The sequence below is a fragment of the Microtus ochrogaster genome, linkage group LG1, assembly GCF_000317375.1.
Source record: "Microtus ochrogaster isolate Prairie Vole_2 linkage group LG1, MicOch1.0, whole genome shotgun sequence".
NCBI classification, from domain to species: Eukaryota; Metazoa; Chordata; class Mammalia; order Rodentia; family Cricetidae; genus Microtus; species Microtus ochrogaster.
In genome coordinates, this window is record NC_022027.1 from 47,774,076 (window position 1) to 47,783,222 (window position 9,147).

Sequence of the window (9,147 nt, forward strand, 5' to 3'; positions counted from 1 at the left end):
GGGAGGAAGAGGAAGTGAGCTCAGACTCGACAGCTCTCCTCTCGGGGGCAGACGCCTCAGAGAGATGCCATGCTCCCGGCTCCTGGGCAGACGCGGATATAGCTCTGCTCTCTGAGACACACACGATGAAGCTCCTACCCAGGATGGACGTAGGTTAGAATCTTCCCGGTAAGACCGGTGCTCACAGATTATTAGAGATGGGTTGATCAGGATATCAGAATTAGCCAGTAAGGGCTAGAGCTAAAGGGCCAAGCAGTGTTTAAAAGAATACAGTGTCCATGTAATTATTTCGGGTAAAGCTAGCCGGAGGCGGCTGGGGTGCTGGGGATGCAGCCCCGACGCTCCTATTACTACAAAAGTCTCTTCCAAATATTGCTTCTGTAGTTCTACAAAGCTACCACTGGACATTCTTTTGCCTTTGGGGTATACAGTACACTTTAGAATTCTGGTAGTGGGCCTTTGGAGTGGTAAACCAATAGTTACAGTTTTTCCTAGTACCTTTCAAAAGGGCTAAAATAAATGACACCATAGCTTCATAAACAGCTTAGTTATAATTTTTAAATGTGACCTCTTCTTAATAACATTGGCAAATTTTGGCTTTAGATTTTAGTCTGGCTGGATGCCCTTGGACCAGACAGCCATCTGCTCTATGTGCTTCAGGTGTTAGTTTGGCTGAGCCTGAGTCCAGACGACCTCTGAAACACCTTTGAGGAAACATTGCTTATATTCCCAAGGTCATGATAGAGTATCATCATATTTACCAAGAAAACTATATAAATATTAGTGTCTTAGAATCAGTCAGACAGACTAGTTCAAATGGCCATGGTTCTTACATTAATTCTCCTTAATGATTTGGGAGGAAAAGTAGCAATAGAATAGGGGCACGATGCACCTGAGCTTCAGCCAAAAACTCACATATTCACTGACTGGAACTAAAGTATCACTGAAAAGTCTGATTGATTGCTGTAAGACGTGGGGGATTATGGGGCAGTGAGTTCGAGTCTCTGCAGTGTAATTGTGCTCTGTGCTGTTTTTAAGTCTTTTGAGTTGGAAAAAAATGGCTCCCATGTGTACAGAGCCATGCAGGACAACGCTGTGGAAAATTTTGCTTTAAATGCTGCATATTAGGTTGTCTCTGAAAAGCAAGCCATGTGGATAAAAATTCTATTGAAACCACTATATCCTGAGTGCTTCTTTTGTATAACTGACTGGGTAATAGTATGCAAAAGATGCTAAAGTTCAGAAGCCCAGGTATCCGTTCACAATCTGGTGTTTATAGGTGACACTATCCATCGTCTGTGAATTGTCAAAGATCTGCTAGTTGTAGATCCATTGGAAAGAACTGTGAATCGAAGGAGACCCTAGAACCCTTGAAAAGTGTGATTTGTGGGATGAGAAATATTCAGGCTTCAAGCAATTCTAATAGGATTTTGATGAAAACAGGCTGGTCAAGTCACTACAAGTATGATTCTAGTTGTATCAGTGGATGCAAGGGGAGCCTGAAAGCTTGTTGAAAACAAGGAAGGACAAACTTTCTAACAGGACAGCAGATAGATCTCCATATGAAAAGGAGCAGTGTGATGCTTCAGAGTTAGATGGGTGTGCAAAACATGAACTCACATGAAACAAACAGCAACAGATACCTGGTAAACACAAGTGTTAGCCCTAATTTGCTCCATCCTTCCTTGCTCTATCCTAAAGGAGTCTATTGGCAGTTACTTGATAAATTGTATTAAACTGAAACATAGCTGCTAACTGGTAATTCTGGTCAGCTGAGAGCTGAGCCTTCATCTTAGTGGTAGGACACCTGTGTAGCACCCATGAAGCCTTGAGTTCAACCTCCAGTAGCAGAAAAGAAAGAGTGGGGGGAGGAGGAAGAAGGAAGGAGATTTTTACATTTGCCTCCAGGTCACACAGACACAGGTGGCGTTTCTTTAGATCACTTTTTGCTGTTTATATCTCTTCTTCAGAAGTATGCTCGAAATCCCTTTAATAGCTTTCTTTGTCCTCTGGAGTTGGGCAGGTGTGTGGTCCGTTTGCCATCTGGGCACACTGCATCCTTGCTCATGTTCCTGACTGTCCCCTCCAATGTGCCCAAGTCACTTAGATGCCACTCTCTCCCACCCACCTGCTCACACATACACACTTCCCTCTACCGTCATTTCAGCAGTTTAGGATTTTAACAGAGTGTGGGTCTTTAAAGATTTCTGCCAAGCCCTGCTCTCCTGCCATTTGGTGACGGTGTTTATTGTGGTCAGCACTTGCAGAGGCGAACCCTCTCTACAGGCAGGCTGTGCACCACAACCAGAATGTTATCCTTCTAATGGCATTCTGTATTGCCTGGTGGTTAAAATGAGGCCTCTTCCTCTCTCAAAATAAAAAAAAAATCACATAGAGACGTTCACTAATGATATCAACCACAGAAACACACACATAAAGGATTGCCCAGAGAGAGGAAAAAGTAACCCAGGTTTTCCCCCATTGTAACCATTCAGGTTTTGGCCCCTTAGGTAGAAGTAGTATTATGCTGTCTGGCAGCTGAGTGTGCTGGTCCCTGTTGCTGTCCTTACCAAAGCTGACAGTTTAGCACACTCAGTGAAGGAATTCTTTCAACAGGGAAGGAAGAAAATAAACTGTAGCTAGCTGTCTTCTTTCAGTGGATGGCATGTGGTAAGTCCTTCCAAGTTGTTGGTGCACGGGTTCTTATTTGGGGGTGCATTTAGACCCATAGACCCTCTTTCCCCATTCCCTACCAAGTTACAGCTCTAGCAAATGATAAAATTAAAACTGTTCATTTAAGTAAAAAAAATACTGTGAAAGGTAAAAAACATATTTAACCAATCACTTTTACTTATTACTCTTGAATCAATCACTTGGTCACAGACTGTAAGATTATATTTTGAATGTAAATAGAAATGTTTTGAGTAAATCCAAATACTAATAAAGACCTCCACCCATGAGCTTCTTCCTGACGAGCAATCTCATTGACATAGTTGGATTAAGGAAAAGTTAAGAAAAACTTAACAACAGTGTTCAAAAACTGTGAATCTGCCATCTCTTGCTACTGCATTTCCTGCTACAGAAAGCAGTTGGAGCTTCAGTAATAGAGACGTGGGTAAAAGCAGATGAACCTTCAGCATGCAGGCTGTTGCCCTCGGGGAGAGGCTTGATGACAAAGGATGGACCACTGTAGCAGTGGAACTGCTGAAGCTGAACGTTTGAACGAATCCCTGAGCATTTCCTGTGAGATGTAGGGGACAGGGCACCACTAGACCCTGGGCACACACGTGTTTGGAGACAGGGTTGAACCACTTGAGTGGTTAAAGTCTACCCAGGGGGAAGCCTCTTCATCATTAAACCTCCCAACTGTTAGTGACCGCTATGTTTTGCGCCTGAAATATGGCTCACGTGTTGAAGGTGCCGGGCATGACAGGGCGACCATCAGTAATATGGCCTTGGGATGGAACTGGATCATGGGGGCTCCGACCTCATCCATGGATTAGCCCGTTGGTGAGTTCAAATGGGTTATTGGAGGAAGTAAAGACTTCAGGAAGTGAAACCCGTTTGGGAAAAGTCATTTAGTCATTGAGAGTGTGCCCTGGAAGGGTGAGCTCACTCTCTTCGCCTCTGTCTCTCTCTCTGATAAACAAGTTTGTTCTATAGTATGCTTCTTGGCATGATAGTCTCATCACAGCACGAAAAACAATGGATGCTGTGAGCATGGATGGAAACCCCTAACCTAGGAGTCCAAATCATCCTTTTCTTTTTGAAGCTTATTAATCTCAGGTGTTTGGTCGCAGTTAGAGAAGTCGAATGAAACATTACCTGTTCTGCAGAGACCCAGTGGCTTCAGTGAAAACTTCTGCTTCCTGGGGGATGGACTTCCAGTTCTCGTGACTGTTTGTGTGACACCCCGTGGAGTCCCCCCCCCCCAATCTCATGGCTGGGAAGTGGCATATGCGCCCAGCCTTCAGCAGCTCTGGAGAGTTTTAGGGTGTGTGTGTCTTCAATACTGTGGGAGCTGACGTTTCCGTTGCTGCTTCCTCGGAGGAAACAGCAGCTTCTGTGTGCCGTATGTTCACTTAACACTGCATGCCAACTCGCATGCCATATCATGCCAGCCTGAAGCAAGTGTGTTCACCCGTCCTATATTAGCATCATTCCACTTGCAATTGAATTAATAATTGGCCATTTTCCTGCATGCTTTAAAGACGAATGCGAGAGCACGTTTGTCATGTTTATTAAGAATACACTTATTTTCTGATATTTCAACAAGGACAGCAGCAATGAGAAATTCGAAAACCCAGGATCACTAGTAAATCTGGGTAAAAGATCTGAAGGACTTGTAAAGTTTTTAAAAGTTCTTTGAATTAAGAATCATTTCCAAATGAAAAGTAAGAAGAAAAAATCTTCATATAAATGATAGGCTATTTCATCTATCGTGCAGAAGAAATAACTTGCCATTATAGCAGTTCAGAAATTTACAGTGTCTACCATAATAACGCATCAAATGACCTTACACTTCTTTAGATTGTTTTCATATGAATGAGGAACAGAGGAAAACTTACCAGAAGATGAATGACAAGCTTCAAGGAAGCGGATGGCCAGAGTTTTCCCTGCTTTTTGACCCTGTCTGAGTTTCCCTGGGGAAAGTTCTTCTCTCCACTAAGGTCAGGCAGCGGTGAGCACAGACTCTGTGTGCTATTATTGCTGTACATGTAATTAGGGCCACTCTTCAGTTCCAAATGAGAAAGTACAAAAGGAGTAACAAACCATCTCAAACATTTTGACACACAAGACTTCCCAGTGTAGCTCAAATTGCCAGGGATCTTCTCCCATCCCAAATGGAATTGTGTGGAGGGACAAAAACAAAGACACTGTATTTTTATTGAAAAAATACATTAAATATATTTGCTTCTGTAAAATAAGTTACATGTTTTTGTGATAGAGTTGGACACTTGTGCTTCTGCCTAATGGTGGAATTAGGAGAAGCGATGAGCCAACAGCACACATCAGCATCCTTACTCTGCTTTCCTGTGGACCCAGATCGAACAAAGTTAACATTTTCACAAAGTAATGCTAAAATATTGAATTTCATACTAAAATGGTATAGAATAGGAATTAGGGTTTTGAGTGTGTGCGCACATACACACACACACACACACACACACATAGGGAGAGAGAATATAAATAATATGTAAGCAATATAAGAGAACAGTGTAAGAATATATTAGAACTGAGTTTTAAAAGTAAAGATGAGCTTACAGGGATGTGCCAATCATTGGAAAAACAGATGGAGGATGTGGTAGAGAGGCTGGCATGGTCAGTTAGAAGATTCTGAAGCCCTGTGTTCTAATGCAAGAACTCTTTTTACAAGCAATGCACAGATGCCAGAAGATGGAAAGAATAGCCTATATTTATTAACATATAATTTTGTTCTAAAACTATCTGTGGATACACATGCACACAAAAACACACAATACTTGATTCTGTGAGGAGAATTTGTACGCTTTTCCAAACTTGCTAGAGGCCTATTTTCCCAGAAATGGAGAATTTATCCAGGTTCGAACCAGACTGAGAGCTATATATTTAGATCAGAAGACCCATGTACAGAAATCTGAACTGATACCTTGTGGAACAAGGGCAACCTAAAACACGTACAGTATCCTATGGGAAAAGCTGTGTCGGGAAACTCCTCATCGAACATGGGATGAGTCAGGGCCATAGAAAAAGGAAGGAATAATGCACATTATGAATACTTTGAAATAAAGATATTTATTATGAATTAGGGCTAGAAAGTGACTTTCCCCTGGAGTTCCGTCATAGTCTTGGGAGTAGGCTAAGGAAGTGTGAAGGGGTCACAGGGTGCGGCCATGTCCCAGTTGCTGTACAATATTAAAATTTTAATTCTGCTCACAATACTGTGGGTGTTTGGAGTATGCTTCTTTCCTCTAGGATAGCCAAAGCTTCTGATAGCATGGGTTGAGCTGCTAGTGTCAGCGTGGTGGCTGGACTAGGGAACACTTACAACGGCCGAAGGCGGTCATTACCACACATTCCGATGGTCTCATCACGTTTCCTCAGCTTCTTTACAGAAGGGCCGGAGGGCTTCAGGAGGTAAATAAAAGGTCTTACACAGCATTGCACATTCCTTAAAACAAGAGTTCTAGGTAAAGGGGAACAGAAACTGATCACCCACTTAAGAATTAAGCCCAGATCTGATTGACTAAATTTCACTTCAAGGATGGTCTATTGGTCAAATCAATCAAAGGCCAACCTTTACATCATTGCACTCTTGGATGGGGGTGATATACAGGCTCCTATAGGGAAGAGAACCTGAGAGACAAGCGGGCACAGAGTTTGAAAACCTTTCAAGAATATGCCATTCTAAATTCTTGCGTAGTATTTTAAAAAGAAGCAAAGCACAATGAAGAGGAGAAAAGAGATAAAGGGAGAGACCCGATTAATAAGTGTGATAACTAAATGAGCAGTTCTCAAAAGATGAAATGCAAGTGTCCAGTAAAAATATGCAAAGATTCTCAGCCTCACTAGACAGCAGTGCAATGCAAATTAAAATTACGTTGGGATTGTCTCCCTCCAGGCAGAATGGCAGTCATTAAGGAAACATTTCACAATAAAAACTGGCAAGACTGGATAAACAGGAAGCCTTACACACTCTAGGTGAACATATAAGCTGGTCCAGTCACTGTGGAAATCACCGTGAAGGTTTCTCAAAAACATATAAACATCTACTGTAAGACCTAGTTCCATCATTCCTGGGCATTTATTCAAAAACTACAAGTCAATGTGCTACAGAGATCCTCGCAAATCAGTGTTTATTGTAGTACAATTTGTAACAGTTAAGTTATAGGATGAAAGGGAAAAGTAAGTGCATGATGGAATTTTCTAGTCATAAAGAATTTATGCCATTTTCAGGAAAATAGATGCAACTGAATATACATATATGATGAAGTCATACACAAAGCACTTCTCAGAAGGACAAATATCACATGCTCTCTCTGACTCACAGGAAATCACATGTGTATATATTATATGAATGCAAGTGGAAAGCCCTTAGAGACACAAACGGAGCTTCTTAGAGTGAGGAAGGGGATGGAGGAGTACGCGGGAAGACGCTCAACATACAATAGACATCTGTATAAAAATATTACTCTGTAACATTGTACCTCTGCAATGAATATACACAATAACAAATTAAAAACACACAAAAAATGTGCTTAAACGTGCTGCCATACGTCAACCTAAAATTTAGGAGGTGCTAGGACATATGAAATTATACTAGTCCCTGCAATCGTCTTCACAGGAAAAAAGTGGAAGAGATAATTGCGTGAGTCACTTTAAATGAGGCTGGAACAAACACGCTACAGGGATTAGTGTTAAATTGGCAATGAGAGGCTGCTGCTTTTTAACTCTGATATCTATGATGTGTTGGAATATCTGCATTCTTTTGTGGCCAATAAACGTATGTGATAAAGTTCACTGAACTGTCAACATTGTGTCCATTTGGGGGATTGTATCCAAGCATGTGATCTGCTCCCCTGGATACTATAGAGCTCTATAATCCATCACCTAATGCAATTTGTTGCCGTGTTAAAGGAAGTCAAGCACATCGCAGCTGTGAATCTAAGCACAACGCTTCTTCCTCCTCCCCTGGAAAAAAAAAGGGTAGAAATTCTTCCATCACACTATTTGCAAGCCCCTAGCTTCTCCATGTCAGCTGCCCTTGGCTGCAAGATAACCATAAAACATTTACTGCAAAGCCATGAAGAATCCATATGTCCGTTTGATGTGTCAGGCCACCAAGAAGCCAGAGCTTGTGGGGTAGCATAAGGGTAGCTGAAGGTGACACGTACTGTCGGTTGATGAACAGAGATGCAGAAGGGGATCCTGGCAGCCTCTGTCTTGGCCTTGACAATTTGTGATGGTGACCAGGTGGGGTGTGTTATCTTAATAGTCTGGAGCTCTTGTGAATTATTTGCTGATAGATGTAAACAGCTGTTATTCTTGGTAATGGAAAGCAATTAGAAACATCTGTACTCTTGGCTATGAGTAATGCCTCCTATCCTCACTGCTCCCAAGTGCCAATTGGAAATAACTACATCATCGGAATGGTGTTGGCAATTCTACACTGCATTATGGGCTGATGATTAGTACTGAGCTGTGAAGAACAAGAGGTGAAGTGTGGGAGAAGGAAGCTTTACCTGGGAGTTACAAAGCAAGATGGGAAACTTAACGCTTTAACTGTGCAACAGAAAGCAAGCTCCGCCGCTCTGGGAGGGGTTCATTCCCATCAGTCTCAGAGCCATCCCAGGGCAGGAAGCTGTGTGTCTTAATGGAAACAATGCTGACTTTTTTCATTCAACAAGTTGAACACAGGAATTGTGCACAGGCTATACAGTGACAGGGCGCAGGTTGGCCTGGTAGCCGTTCAGTCTGAAGGATCTTGGGCATGTTGCTTAATCTCTTTGGTCTTTTCTCCTCATTGCAAAGTGGAGATAAGCCCTACTTTACAAAACTGGCTTGAGAAGCAAATGAATCTCTGTAGACAGAGACTGCTTGTTTGCGTCCTGGTCGCTCTGACCCTAAATAATCACACAGAAACTACATTAATTAAAACACTGCTTGGCCTATTAGCTCAGGCTTCTTTTGAACTAACTTTTACATTTTAAATTAATCCATTTCTTTTATTTTATATTTTGCCATGAGGCTCGTGGCTTACTGGAAAGGTTCCAAGGGGTCTTTCTCCTCCAGCAGCTACATGGCATCTCTCTAATTCTGTGTTCATTTCTCCTTTATCTCTGTTTGGAATTCCCACCTTGCTCTATTCTGCCCTGCCATAGGCCCAAAACAGATTCTTTATTAACCAACGATAATAAACCATATTCACAGCATACAGAGGGGAATCCCACATTAAATCACTATATGAAAAGTACTCTCAACTGCTTTTGTGTACTGGTGTGCTTTTGAATATCTATTTTGTGATTCATGCTAAAGAACTCTGAGTTCGGCCTTGAACAGGACATTAAAGACAGTTTCTCTAACAGGGGCCAGGATATAGAACACTGTTTGGACAAGTGTAGTAATAGGAGCGGCGGGGCTGCGTCCCCATTACCCCTGCCGCACCCC